We start from the raw sequence: 13,219 nt of genomic DNA on the forward strand, positions 1-13,219 counted from the left end.
TTCTTCACTCATCTTCATGCCAGTGCCCCAGTGGAACCACCCTCAAGCAATGCAAACTTCAATACAGCAGACCCGGTGATTGGAGCTGAGGGGAGTTCTCCGACTTGTGTTTTGGCTGCAATTGCTTGACAGTTTTTATACCTGGCATTTGGAAACATTTAAGCAAGGCAGGCAACATCCAGACACGGCTCTTGCTTCAATATGTAGGGCCACTGCCACCCAGCAGCCATGCAACAAGCCAGGAATGCAGCTCAAGAGCAGGGATGGTTTGACTGAAGTGACGGGAACAGGCAGAGAAAAGACTTGGCTACTTTAAAAAATATATATACCTTTCCAAAATGAGGCAGAGAGAACAGCCATTGCTTCATTCACAGAACAGATTAAAAAGAAAGTCTGTCAAGAAGCTGACCTAGTGGAGTCCCCTTCTCTCTGCTCACAGCTGTATTGCAAACAGCTGAATTCCTTTATCCCTTCTTCCCTTAAATTAGATTTTGCTTGTGACCTGTGACAAACAATTTAGCAGTTCAATTCATGCTTGTAGCATACAATACACAGAAGAAAAATTCTGGCTCAAACAATTATTTGGTGACCAAACAGTTGCAGATTTCCATGCCACTTATTTTTAGTCATTCAGGTCTTCTGTCATTGTCCCAATGCGTCCACTGCATATTTGTAATATTTGTTAAATATGTCAGTGACTTGCTTTATAACCATTCTCCTTTTGCTATTAAACCAGCGGTGGCAGGATAGAGCCAGCCCTGGATGCACCATGCTCCCCACCTGACCCCAGCCTGCAGGCTGATGCTCCTGTCCCCCAGTGGTGCCCAGAGCCTGGGCTGCCCCCAGCCTGCCCCGCTCCCTGGCTGGGGCATTGGGATCGACCCTGCCTGTGAGACCCTGTCCTGCCACCCTGGGGAGCCCCACCTCAGTGATTAGCCCTTATTGCCCCCTGACAGGTTTTGCCATAATTCTGTAATAAAGTATCAGATAAAAAATAGAAATAAAAAAAAAAAAAAAAAAAAAAAAAGATTTATTACAGCTACATGCACCAAAGTGAGCTACTCAAGCTTTTTGAGCAGTGGCAATTTCTGAGAGTCTGGGGAAATTCTCTTTCAAGGCTTTAAGGTAAATTATCTAGGTCATAAAAATTCTTTACTTTCAGCAAGCTCATTAATACAGAATACTACAAAAGCACAGGAAACTGTAGCGTACTTCATACGCCAATACATCCATGGAGGTGCCGCATGCTGAAGTCCTATCAACACAGGATTATTCTTAAAAAGACCGTTTACTGATGAAGGTGACACACAGCAATATCAGGAAGCTCATGGTTACAGTGAGATCATAACAAGGTTCAGAGTTGCTATTAATAAATCCAAGCATCTCAAAAGACTTAATAAGTTTATTTATCCTCACATTTCTTTCGGGTAGGTAGAGGAGTATCTGCAACTGCACTCTCAGATACAGCAGCTGTGACCTGAATGTCTCCTGCTTCATCTAGGTAAGAGCCAGGCACCCAGGCGAGCTGTCATGCAATGCAAACATCTTAGCCATGAGAGCAAAGATCACAAGTGACTGCAGATATACGTTCAAAAGAATCCAAGGGACAGACACACACACACTACAGATGCACTCAGCTTCACTTCCTACTGCAAAGTGTTTTACAGTTTAATAAATGCACAGAAATGTCATATTTGCTGGATTTCACTGGTAATCAACTAATTTCACCCTTCTTCCAATCCTTCCTGTTGATTACAACATACTTTACATTATTGCTAAACTATTTACCCAATGGATACAGTTCAACATAGCCTTCTGTTTGCAAAACTCTCCTAAGGCCAAAAATAGGTTAGGACTTAAAATGGATATGCACCGCATTGGAATTTGAAGTAATACGCCCCAACCAAGACCCAGTTGGTAATTCATGAGGTGTTACACTTCTATTTAGAGCAATAAATCATGATTTTTTTTTCATTGACAATGACTACTTACTTTATGCACCAATTATATAATGTGAGCAGCTGATTACTAAGATGTTCTACATACAATATTGTGACAGTGTTTATGGCAAATATTGCAAAAACAAGGACCTGCATTATCCAGAGGTTGTGCAGTAATGGCAAGGCATGCTTTATATAAACACCCATGCCAAATTTTTGGGCACCTTTTTGGCTGAAGTAAACCAGCACGTGAGGGATAATGATTGCTGCACAGAAGCCAGCTATTCCTACAACCACTTTGATGTTCTCCATGGTCAGAGCACTTGTGGCTGATGGTATTGGACATATACAAGGAAAGAAGATTCTTTGACCAGTCCAACAGGGAAATCACTGGAAGGAGTGACCACAGCCACAGAACATCTCTTAAAATCATCACAGTAGGGAGAAGATGGCACTCACTTTGAATGCTGTATTACCCAAAGTAAAAAATGAGCTGCCTACAGGCAAGAAAACAGGCAGTCAAAAAATTGGGGTCATAATTATTATATATATGAAATAGTGTGCCCTAGAGACCTCCGAGGGCTTCCAGGTGCTCTCTATCACATCCAAACGACCCCCACCTCACACCCAGTTTCCTCTAGGATACTCTAGAGGCCACCCAGTTCTCCCCAGCGTGCTCTAGAGAGCAGTAGAGGCCTCCCAGCATACCATACATTCTTCCAGGGCCTCCCATAGGAGTCTGGCACACCCTGAAAACCTCACAGTGGCCTAGGTGTGCTCAAACACTCCCTGGAGACCTCAAAGAGCTCTCCAGTCTGCTCTAGGGCACACTAGAGTCTACCCAGGGTCCCCCAGACAGCTCCAGCACAAGCTAGAGGCCTCACAGGGCTCTCCATTGTCCTCCATGTGAAATAAATGCGTCCCAGTTCACCCTGGAGGCCTCCAGTGGGCTTCCACGTCACTTTAGATCCTCTGCAGGTCTACCAGGGCCACCCAGTCCATTCTAGCTCCCCCCGAATGCCTCCCAGTGACCTCTAGGATGCCCTGGAGAACTCCCAGTGCATCCTTGAGGCCTCCTGTGGCCTCCCAGTGCTCTCTAGGACCTTCCAGAAGCTTTGCAGGGCTTTGCAGTGGCACTGTAGCACCACCTGAAGGCCTCGCTGGACTCTCCAGTGCTCTCTACAGTACCCTAAGGACATCCCAGTGCCCCACAGCTGTGCTCTGGTGCCACCTGGAGGCTTCCCAACACTCCCAGTGCACTCCAGCATCCACTACGAGTCTCCAAGTACACCTGTGAAGACTCCCAGGGCGCTCCACGGCATGCTCAGGTGCCCTAGGAGCCTCCTATTGCACCCTAGAGAACTCACAGGGACCCTAACCCTAATTATGACTCTTCATATACATTTATTTCATATAATTCATATATGACAATTCATATGTAATTGTGACCAAAAAAAAAAAAAAAAAAAGAAAAAGAAAAAAAAGAAATCAGGCTCATTTGTTTACCATTTTCCTAGATCAACAGAACTGGTGATGAAAGGCTAAAAAAAAAGTCCCAACCATCAGGAAAAAAGCAACAATCACAGACAAGGTGATTTGCTCTGCGTGGTCTGCACGGACACAGCAGCTGGTTGGGTTTCCCAAGCCTTGGCCCATCACCAGGGGATGGAAATCCACCATGAACACAGAACAAGAAACTGTAAGAAGAAAGCCATCATTCACAAGCTCTCGGGGAAATTCTTAGTAAGGACCTGTCACGTAGAGCGTATGAGAGAGATGAGCCTGAAACATGGACGTGGCTGCAAGTAGCACTGGAGTTTGGGCACCAGTGGACCTTTACCATGACAGGCAAACTTCAACCAAGCCCAGTGCAGGAGGCAAACTCCTATGCGGTGCTTCTGCTCCCAGGCGGAGAGATTCCTATTGCATTCTTACTAACAACCTGCAAAGGAGGAAGCCTGCCCTGCTCTGCCTGTTGCCGCTCTCCAGTAATGCACAAGTGCTGTGTATCAGAGAGAATGGCTCCACAAAGCAGAGAAAGTAGGTGATGGGGAGGATGCAAATTCAAGCCAACAGCACTGGAAGATACATAGCACTCTGGTGTCTACTTGCAGCAAATCCTGCAAGGATACTTATAAATACTTCTGGTTAATTTTAGTAGGAATAACTTAATAGCCAAATTAGTTTTGCACAGATCATTGTTACGATGGGGTGGCAAGAAAAGGAGGGAATATGCTCCCTCATGAGCCTCCTGAAATAAAGTTAAATTAACAGAATAACCATTACCTGGCTGTACCCAGCCCTGAGAAGAACTTTTTCATACATTAATTATGTCTAAATTCCTCGTTATCACTGACGGAAATAATACGCATGATCCAGTGCACACATAGATAATATGGAACTTTGCACCCGTCCTTGCCAGCTGCTTTCTCTATGGAATTACTGCGCTCCATGCTGTATTAGTGCCCGAGCAGCCTGCTGGTGAGCTGAGCTCTCTCTCCACATTTAAATTAACAATTTCATGTATCATTACCTGGACTTCATTTACCCTTGATCTTTAGCTTCTTAACAGAGAAAAAATACCCTAATACAGAGGGCTGTTGTTGTCAATAGATTATTCTATATATTTTTCTATTCCTAGTTTGAAGATCTTGAAAGGACTTCTACTGTACTGCACATTGAGTCCTGCGGATGTTTTTTTATCTCACCTACTTTTCATCTCATTCTGTTGGAGACCCTCCCAGTCAGATAAAGGCACCAGGCCTTTGGATAAGGAAAAGCAATTTCTTTCACTTGGTTAACTGCAGGACTTAATGCTATCAGCTGCATTAGGGGACAGAAGCATGAGGCAGGCTATCTCGGAATCAAAGTCAGCCAGAGCCACACAAATCCCTGCAGCAGTACCATGAGCTTTGAATAATCAATTGCACATTCCCAGGGAGCTTGTATGTAACAACAAAAATATTTCTTGTAGCTTGCAAAGTAATAGGGAGACTGACAGGAGAGATTAAAAAAATCCTACAGCATCACTTTTTATTATTATTTGTAGGGTTTGAGATGAGCAAGTTGCAAATTTTTAGCAATCTGGATGTGAGACAGTTATTAAGGTGTGGATGTAAGTGACTATAAATGATATTAAAATGAGAGAAGTTGCTATTGGCTCTATCTAGGTGCAGTTGGACAAAGGAGCTTCCATTTGAGAGCAAATGTTCAACTATATTGGCTCTATCCAGGTGCAGTTGGACAAAGGAGCTTCCATTTGAGAGCAAATGTTCAACTATCTGAAACCCGAGACCATCCTGCTGAGCTTTTCACTAACTCAGTAAGGGCTTCTGGAGTAAGCACAGGGCCTAAGCCAATGTTAATCTGCTAAATGGTTGCAGAGTGTTTAAAAGGGAGCTGCCCTCCACACCAGGAAGGTGTTTTGAAGTCCCAGACAGCAGCACAGCTATGCTAGAGGAGGTATATCAGCACGCATTTAGCGCAGCAAGGCATTAGCTGTGTTCTCCCAGAACTCAGATGAGAGTTATTGCAGCAATAATGTGTATAGGCCCCTCTTCACAAGCCGTCTGCTCTAACAGTGCATTAATACATCTTCAGCACATGAATTGCTCAGCAGAAATGCAGTTTAGAAATTTTGCTGGTGAGGAGATAGAGTATGCTGGCCAAGTCACACACAGCTTTAGCTTTTAAATCAAGCAGTTTGGTTCAAATCACAAAGAAATGTAAGTTATTTTTGTCCAATGGCATTCAGTCAACACTAGTACATCGGCATCTACAACAAAACTGTCACACGTGGTAGATGTCTCAAAAGAGGAACCAAGGACTATTGAGACAAATTAAACTATTCTTTTTCAATACAACCCAGAAAAAAATCAGGATTAAGGCACAAGGATAAGGCAGGTCCATGTATTGGTACTGTTGAAATATGTAGGAAACCAAGTTTAACAGTACTCTTATAATTTATCATTTGTTTGCCTGTATCAAAGGCAGCAAATTTTCATTTAGTGTGCCTTGTATATACATGATAGAGGTACCCAGTTGTGGTTTGAATACTTCCAGAGAAGACTCCCCTCTCTCTTTCCTCTTCTTTTTGAGGTTAACCGCCTCATTTAAAGCATTAAAATTACCACCTCATTTCTCAATTTATTTGGAGTTTTGGTTTGGCTTGTGTGTTTTTCTTTTTTACCTCTAGTCTCTGGTTCCAGTTATGTCCCCATTAGATAAAACATCTTCCACTGAGTTCAGGATAGATGATTTTCAGCTCAGAAGCCATCCGCACCACGTACAGTCACAAGCTTCAGTGTAAAAAATGGCCAGACAGTACTGTCAGCTATCCTGCTCTGATATATAGGTGAGTAAAATACTATTCAGGTAAAACCTACAGCAGTGTTGGATTTATTTATTTTTTTCCCTCCCTTAACCTTCCGGAAAATTGAGCTGTTTTTCCCAACAACGAGCATGCTGATAGAGCCAAACAGTGCTCCACAGAATCCCTTGAAATTTGGAGCCCAGGCCAAACAGCCAACTTGCCAATCTATTGTTTGAAGTTAAAACCCTTGCACCAACTTAGAACAAACACAATACCTCCCAGAATAAACATCACTGTGGTTAACGAGAACGTGGAATGAACTGCAAAATAACTAAACTCCATGTGTCAATGTAAACCTGACTGATTGCTGCAGCCCTCTGATTAATTGTTCCCCCTGCTCTGGGGAGCATTAGCATGAGAGCAGAAGATAACCTTGATAGCTTCAGTATATACTGAAATATCTGTTTAGCAGTGTGGGCGAGGTTATCAGACCAAAAGAGACTCAGCTAATTATCACAACCTGTTCCCCTCCTGCTGCTGGTACATCTGTAACAGCAGCGGTACAGTTTCCCCAAACAAGAAACCAACCCAGCCTTGTGTACTCTTGAGTGACTGCTTTTTGCTTGTGCCTTTTGAGGACGCTTCTTTAACCCACCTAGATGCTGCAGTAACTAACTCCACTCCACAGTAACTGTTTTCAAGATATTAGGACTTCCAAGTTTTTCTTTAAAAAAAAGATGTAAGAATTTGCGTCTGTAAGCCAGTTCCCAGCCCTGCTGCACTTCTGCCATTTTCCAGGAGCGCACCAAACCTAACATTTGGGGAAGTCATACGTGTAAGTTCCCAAATAAGAGGTATTTATCTGCAGCCCAGACTCCAGGCCCTTTTCTGAGACACTCGGCTCCGGCCAGCTCACACACTGCAGGAAGACAACACAGGTCTCACTACCGAAGCAGATTAACTCTCCAGAGCTTTTCTAATTAGAGACACCAGCTCCATGCCAAGAAAACGTGCTTGGAGCAGCTTATTTTAGCTCTGTAGTTCTGACAAACCAGTCACTTTTCTTCTTATGATCATGTGTAATTGGAAAACAAACTTTTTCTGAATAACGAATGCTCAGAGATATCACTGCTCATGAAACAATGTATTTTCCATGATAAAAATAATCTGTGAAGTGATACCTTAACAGTAACAGAGTTGGCTCCTGTGAATGAGAGGCAGAGAACAATTGAGGTTCAAAGGTGCCACGGGAGGTCTCCACCCCGACCCCTGCTCAGAGCAGGGCCAACTTCAACCTTAGATCAGGTCAATTGGGCTGGGGCCTGTTAAACTTTGAGTGACTCCAGTGACAGAGGTGGCACAACCTCTCTGGGCCCCTGCTGCAATGTCTGACCACCTTCACGGTGGACAAGTTTCTCCTCCTTGACCAGAACTGGGCCCAGAAGGGCCTCTTGCCTTTTGCTGTGCAGCTCTGAAGAGAGTCCAGACCTTCCATAATTTCCCTTTAGATGATATCACATTTATTATTTGAATTATTTGCTGCTGTCCATGCTCTAAGCTTTTTAAAACCAGTCCTTATTTCCTTGTGAAATTACTGGGTAGAACCAGGAAGAGGCACTTCAACTACATGAATAACTCCTGTGTGTGAAGATCCCTTCTGCGGAGCAATCTGGGGAACTGAGACCCTCAACCAAATAAAGCTGTAACAAAAACTCTTAAGTTAGTCAGAGGAATGAACTTTTTTTTTTTTTTTTTTTTAAGCTTACCTTTCCTTTTCATTTAGTCTCGGGGGGTTGAAAAATGCATAGGAAAAAAAAACAAACATTGCTCTTAGGAAAAAGAATTGACTGCTGTTAGCATGGAAAAAACTACCCTTTGTTGCATTACAAAGTCATGGTCTGCTGCATTTGCAAAACCATCTTCACAGAGAATATTTCACTGTTTGGGCTATACCGGAGAACACTTTCTGGAATGCTCCAGGGAGGTTTCTGTTTGTTTTTAAACAGGCAAATAATCACAAAGCAAGAACACACACAGTGGTTTCTTCTAGTTTTACTGATAAATTTGCAGATTTTGATGAGTTAAACTGAAGGAAGAGATCAGAAATAATATATTTATCTCCAAAAATTTTCAAGAATAAGTGCAATATCAGAGTATAGAGACTGTGGACAACCTAAAGACTTGACAGATGTGAGTAATTCATCAGGTCCTGCATCTGCAGCTTACTGTGATCCCATACTGTAAGTGGATGCAAATAGAGAAACAAATAATCAAACTGTTAGATTTCATTTACTTTTGAAGAAAACAGGTTCACCATTTATAGTTCAGAAAAAGTCCCTGCTTCAAGCAAGTGATGTATTTGTAGGGGAAAACTGCGCATTAGTCCACAAGAAAAAAAAAAAAAAAAAAAAAAACACTGCTGTCATTTTACCACTTTATACCCATGTTAACTGAGAAGAAAGCTGATAGTTATAACAAGTCCAACTGTAAAATATCCAATACAGGATTCAACTAAGTAAAATTCATTCTTTTATAGAGTTATGGAACACCAAGATAAGAACCGCAATGCTATAGGTGCTGCACGGACACACAGTGACAGCTAATTCCTGTTCCAAGAGCCTACAAGCCAAATAGTCTTCTTTATCTAATGATGGGAAAAATGAAATATCACTATCACCACTTCACCAGCAAAAAGCCAAGCACAGAGATTAAATGATTCAGCCAAGCACTTAAGATTGTGCTTTTACTTTTCAGAAGATTAAAAATTAAGAATATGGGTAAGGTCACGCAGAAAATCAGACTGACTCATGAACTGAGCTGAACTCTGGAGTTTCCCAAGTACTCAGCCCATGCTGTAACTCTGCACCTTTCTCCATCTTCTATTCCCGGGCTTTCCTGTATTGCATCCTAAGGTTTTGCATCCTAAGGTTTTGAAACCAAATCCATCCAAGTCAGAAGAAAAACTAGAAGAATATATTTTTTTCCATTTTCATTGCCAATAAAGGCAAAATTTTGTGACAATAGAAATACAGCAAACGTACCTAATGGAAACTTAAAGCTCATCACTTCGTGAGCTACTCAGAGCAGGCTCATGCTTCTCACTGTTCAGTCTTGGATCAATGACTTCACCCTTAGGCTCTCCAAGGCTCGAATTTATGAAATGAGTGAAATTTTGCATTGCTCTCAGGACTTAACCAGAGCTCTTTCCCCAAGCTCCTCCACAGAGGCTGGTCCTTGCTGAAGAGTGCTGTGAATAATTCACACATTGGTGTTGCTTCTCCTAAATCTCAGCCTCACCTCCACAGTTAAAGGGGCACAAAACAGCACAGGAACAATACCCCTGATGTAAAAGATGACCCATCAGGAGTGAGAAGATTAAGACTTTCCCTTCTGCTTTCATAGTGGGACAGAGCCAGTATAACCATGGTCAGTCACCAAAAGGAACATGTAATCCTGCTGTGGCCTTTGGGCCTGCTTGGCCACCCATCTTACCCTAGAAAGGGCCAATTCAGGAAATTGAACCAGCAGAAAAGCAACTACAGAGAAAGCCACTAGCTTTACCATGAAACCCGCTTTTGGACTTCCCTCCCCTCCTGGCTCCCGCCTCCACGCCAAGGCACAGGAGGACACTGTACCCACGCACTTGCAGCTCCATGAGATTCTTAGCTTAGCAAAACACACAGTTAACCAGCGTTATTTGTAGCCAAAACCAAGCACAATTTATAATTAACACCTTTCATGTTAACAGATCGTAGGCAGGGGGTTAAAAAAAATCAGTTGCATACCTAAGCACATATGCATCCCACCTAAATATGAAGCATTTACTTGAAGTGTAAAATGCCCCCAGCCCACAAACTGCATACTTCCAACTACAGAGTGGGAGAAATCCGAGGTGGGCTGAGCAACAACCCAGCTGTGCATCACGCTCTGCTTCCTGCAGAGCCGGCCCAGAGGGATTAAGCACCGTTTCCCTCAAGAAATGCCAAACCTTAGGTGAGATGCACCCAAACCTTAAATCTGTGTTTTCAGTGAACCAAGAGACAGGAGAAATATCATAGATGTGCATGCTGTGTGGCATGTCAGGAAGTTTGCGGTGTCCAGCATAACTCCTACCATCTCTTACTAAAAGATTGTTTTAGCTGCTTGCTTGTGTTACAAGAATGCCCTGGTGAAGCTCAGAGCCTTTTCATGCCTGTGGCTATGGCTGCAGACTGCACCTGTGCTAAATGGCCGAGGCTCTGCAGCGGCCCGACACAGACAACACAGGACAGACACAGAAGAACCAGTTTGTGCTTGGCCGCCCACCAGCATAAAGTCATGGACGTCCCCTGGGCCAACGCTTGTACAGGAGACACCAAAAGGCACGTGAACTGTGCTGGCTTCTGACTCTCAGTGGCCTCAGTTCACTTTCTGTGATTTGGTCTCTATTACCGTTATTGGACAGCAGCCTTGGAGAACCACCGCAGCCTGTCCCAGCTGGGTGAAACCCCGGGGCCCTGGGGAGATGCTGCAGCTGGAGGACACCTGCGGCCCTCAGGCACCAGCCTCCCTCCTGCTCTGTAACCCAGAGGAGAGCAAGAAGACCAGCGCTGAGAGCTGCTGCAGCCAGGCGCCTTCCCCAGGTGAGAGCCAATGATTATATCACACCTACAGAGCCCCATGGGACCAGTCCGTGGCCTGATGGTGATGGTAACAGGAAGGTGAAAAGCACGGAGGGAAGTTACACTGAGTAGGTTAAAATTATCTTATTTCAGTTGATTGTATTCCTAATTAATTCAATAATGAGGAAAAAAATCTGCTCAAGCTTTTCGTTTAAAATCAAAGGCAAGGCCCTGCTCTAGCATCCATTGCTGCCACCAGTAGCTCGGCAGGAGTTAACAATCGAGCCTCTTAGCCACTTCTGGACTATTTTAACAAATTCAGCTGTTGATTCTAGCAGTCTGTCAAATCTCAACATATTGCTCTTATCTATCCATCTAAAACATATAATGTGAGGTAAGGAAAAGAGACTTTTTTCCCCACTCTATTTGAGCTTTAACTCCATGAAAAAAGCCCTTTTCCCCCAGACCTTTACACACTCCTTTTATATGTAATGCACAGGCTGAGACACTGACCCTGAAACAGCCCCCTGTAGCACAAATCCAGCAGCAGTACCTGACAGTCACACAGCTTTCATGATTCACCATCTGCTAATAAAGCACTATCAATCAATCAATAGGTCAAAAGATCTCACTGCTGGATGTTTTTGTGGACCTGATTAACGGAACGATAAGGATCAATTTATTACAGGATCTGCTAGAACACTATTTATAGGAAGAAAGAAGTTGTTTAAATTAAAAGAATAATTCTCAAGTATTTAGATAGATATAAATTCTGTGCGTCTATGAAGATGCAGGACGAGACGGAGCCCAGTTCCAAAAAGCTGCAGCGTGGGGTTGCTCTGTGCTACGCAGTGCCACCGGGCACAGCCAGCTCTGCAGCTGAGCACCTCTGCTCCGCAGCACGCCTGAAGCCCTGCAGCAGTGTGAGCTGCCCTGAACTGCATCCACCAAGCACACCTGTCAGTGCATGCTGCATGTACTAGCGCTGGTAAGGCCTTCTGGGTTAAGTCTTAAAACACGTGCTTGGGAACGGCTGCAGTGCATTTCGGTCTGCGGAGCGAGAAGTGGGGAGTTGCGCCAGAAGGCCGGAGGAGAGCAGCGCGGACCTTTCCTCTTCCGTGTCCCTTCACTGGCGGAAAAGCAGCACTGCTCTGCTCCGAGCAGAGACTTAGGAGCCTCTAAGAAGTAAAATGTAATGAAGAAAACAGACTGAATAAGGCACTTTGCTGGCCACCAAGAAGTCTGCTGTGTCGCTGTTCCCCCAAGGGCTCGGCAGCGAGCCTGTGCGGTGAGCACAGGCCTTCTCTGGGCCTCCTCTCATTTTCTCTGGCCTTCACTGGGCCTCCTCTGTGACTTCTTGCATTCTCTAGGCCTCCTCTCTGTCTTTTAGCCTCTTCTGGGTCTCCCTATATTCTCTCTGGCCTCCTCTGGGTCTCCTTTCATTTTCTCTGTCCTTCTCTGGGCCTCCTCTCTTTGTTTTGGAGTTCTCGGGGCCTCCTTATATTCTCTCTGGCCTTCTCTGGGCCTTCTTTCACTTTCTCTGGCTTTCTTTGGGTCTCCTCTCAACATTTTGGCCTTCCCTTCGCCTTTTGGCCTTCTCTTGGCCTCACTTCATTTTCTTTGGTTCTCCTCTCCGCCTTTTGGCCTTCTCTCGCCTCCTTTGGACTTTTGGTCTTCTCTGGGCCTCCTTTCAGTTTCTCTGGCCTTCGCAGGGCCTCCTCTCAATGTTTTGGCCTTCTCTTGGTCTCCTTACGGCCTTTTGGCCTTCTCTGGGCCAATTTTCAATTTCTCTTGTACTCTCTGGGCCTTCTCTCCGATTTTTCGCATTCTCTGGGCCTCCTTTCATTTTCTCTGGCCTTCTCTGGGTTTCCTCTCCACCTTTTTAACCTTCTCTGGGCATCCTTTCATTTTCTCTGGCCTTCTCTGGGCCTCCTCTCTGCTTTTTGGCCTTCCCTTGGCCCTAGAGGCAGCGTGTGGCCCTGGGTGGCTGCACCACAGTACCAACCAGGCACAGCTCCAGCAGGACCGAGCTGAAGAACCCTGCCCGGCTTTTACCTTCTCAAACCAGCTGCAATCTAGATGTGCCTTGGCAGCCGCTGCATCGCTCTGCTCAGGTTCCCAACCTCCAGGACTCGTCTCTGGCAGGCCACAGTGCTAGGTGAGGAGGCACCTGTTCCGGCTGAATCGCTGAAGCATTTTGGGAAAGCCTTTCCAAGCACCTTTCTAAGCCTGGGTTATCTACCACCACCCAGGGAAGCGCTGTCCTGTAGTATTTAGAGACACTCATGCAAATATAGATATTAATGTCAGCAGTGCAGGAACAGCATGTGGCCATGCACCACGAGGAGCAGAAGGAAAGGAGTTTT

The sequence above is a fragment of the Cygnus olor genome, chromosome 15 (assembly GCF_009769625.2).
Source record: "Cygnus olor isolate bCygOlo1 chromosome 15, bCygOlo1.pri.v2, whole genome shotgun sequence".
Taxonomy (NCBI): domain Eukaryota; kingdom Metazoa; phylum Chordata; class Aves; order Anseriformes; family Anatidae; genus Cygnus; species Cygnus olor.